This window comes from Aplysia californica, unplaced genomic scaffold (assembly GCF_000002075.1).
Source record: "Aplysia californica isolate F4 #8 unplaced genomic scaffold, AplCal3.0 scaffold00331, whole genome shotgun sequence".
In the NCBI taxonomy this organism is placed as follows: domain Eukaryota; kingdom Metazoa; phylum Mollusca; class Gastropoda; order Aplysiida; family Aplysiidae; genus Aplysia; species Aplysia californica.
Window position 1 is genome coordinate 668479 of NW_004797601.1, and position 2102 is coordinate 670580.

General features: G+C 43.4%; 1 protein-coding gene across 2 annotated transcripts in view; it reads right to left on the reverse strand.

Moving 5' to 3' along the window:
• LOC101849223 (mediator of RNA polymerase II transcription subunit 10) overlaps positions 1 to 2102 on the reverse strand; it is a 22001-nt gene that overhangs the window by 10045 nt on the left and 9854 nt on the right. The gene's annotated exons all lie outside the window — the stretch shown is intronic.

Below are 2102 nucleotides of genomic sequence, written 5' to 3' on the forward strand. Positions count from 1 at the left end.
GATTTCCTGTGACTCGTGACTCCGGCTTCCTGTCCTGCCTCACTCGTGACTCGCCTCAGGCTGGGTAGAGACTGGGATTACTTCGGGCAAAAAGGCGCTTTGTGCAGGAGCCGAGTTGTTTTATCTTATGATGAATTTGAGGCCGGCCTGAAAAGTTATAGCGCTTCTAATAAATGCTTATTTGTCAAGAGGTCATCAGAAGCAATTAAAGATGGCTCGTTAGCGTGTGTCGGGGTCGGATGGGCGGCCTGCACACGTGTGGCTGTGTGCGTGTCAGGGGGGGGGGGGCACTATCCGTCCGGGCGTTGAACGTAGCATACGCGTCAGTCTTTTTCCCCCTGGCAACTGATCATTATTACAATAATAAGCCAATCTTGACGTAGACCTACGTAATGAATTGTGCGCTGGTCTATGGAATCAAAAGTTGCCGTATGCTCAGCTCTACACAGCAACACAACTTTTTCTTGGTAAACAATCGAGATGACACAGGCTTGTGTATTTGAACGAATCGGTCTTTTTTTTTTAACACAGCTCATAATATGCAGGTGCCAGGTGGTCTGCTAATCTTCAATTTTACCCTTTTCTACAACAAAGAAAGTGGGAAACATGTGGGGTGGGGTGGGGCGTATCAATGAGGCGGCGGGCATCGGATCGGCAGAAAAAAGTGTGGGGGAAACTAAAAAATGGCGGAAAATTGGAAGCACTGAACATTAGATCTATAGAACGAAGACACTTCCTTTTTTCCGGACCCGAGTCCGAATAATATTTTTTCATATTCGGACTCGAGTCCGTATAAGAATTTTTTAAATTCGGACTCGAGTCCGAATATGAAAAAATGTTATTCGGACTCGAGTCCGAATAACGATGGCCATTAAGTACGGGTCCTTAAAGGCAGTCTAGCCGTACTTATTTTAGGCCCTATTAGAAACCTGTTGAGTACACAGGTCTCATTAGTAATTAATTAAAGAAGTGGCTAGCCGTACTGCCGTACTTAAGTACGGCTAGACTGAGAGTCTAGCTGTACTTAAAGTACGCCTAGACTGCCAGTCTAGCCGTACTTAAATCTAGGTTTGGCCCAATCGACTCAAGCCTGTTACTGTTAAGTACGCAGATCTCATTAGATCTAGATCCTAGTAATTATTCAGGTTCAAATACATGCAAGTCAGTAAGGGCAGTAAGGCACCTTTTGGTTTTGTCTGAAATACAAATACTTTAGGCATTGCAAACTAAAAATTTCATTTACAATTCAGCCATCAATATTAAGTACAGCTAGCCTGACAGTCTAGCCGTCCTTAAGTACGCTAGCCTGGATGTATACCCGTACTTAAGTACGGCTAGACTGCCAGTCTAGCCGTACTTATCTTAGGCCCTATTAACATTCGAAAACGGGAGGTTTAAAGGCCACCTCTATTCTCACCCGGAGTGAGAATAGTGCAGGCGAGTCTTGTGGCTATTCTCACCCGGTGCGCGTTCACCAAATTTTGCGTTCACCCTAAACCACAGAATTCTACACTGTGATAACAGAAAAATTGTAGAATTCTGTGCCGTGTACAAACGTTCCATTACAACTGTAGCCTACTAAAAGCGTACAATTTTGTCTGTGGGCAGTGAAGAGAGAGAGAGAAAGAGAGAGAGAGGAGTAGCGCGAGAATTTCCGGGCAAAAAAAATGGCGACCCGCGTAGTTCGGCTCGATTCGAAAAGTTAAATAGCCGTAGCATCTTTGTAGACAACCAAATTAATTTACGTTTGTGTTTTAACATCATTTTTTAACTTTGTTTTGGTCAATTTGATCGTCCACACCGATAGACAGTATTCAGAAAGAGACAGAGAGAGAGAGAAGAGGGGAGGAGTTGATCTTGTGAGAACTTCTGGGCGGGTGAGAATAGCCACTTTCAGGTTTAAAATACATGCACTGTCATTAAGGCCCCTGGTTTCGTCTCAAATACAAATACTTTAGGTACTGCACACTAAAAATGTATATATTTACAATTCAGTAGGCCTATTTTTTGTAAATAGGTCAGTCTAGCCATCATATTACGCATGCGATCATATTAAGTATTAAGAATAGGAAGAGACTAGCCGTACTTAATGACGGCTAGAC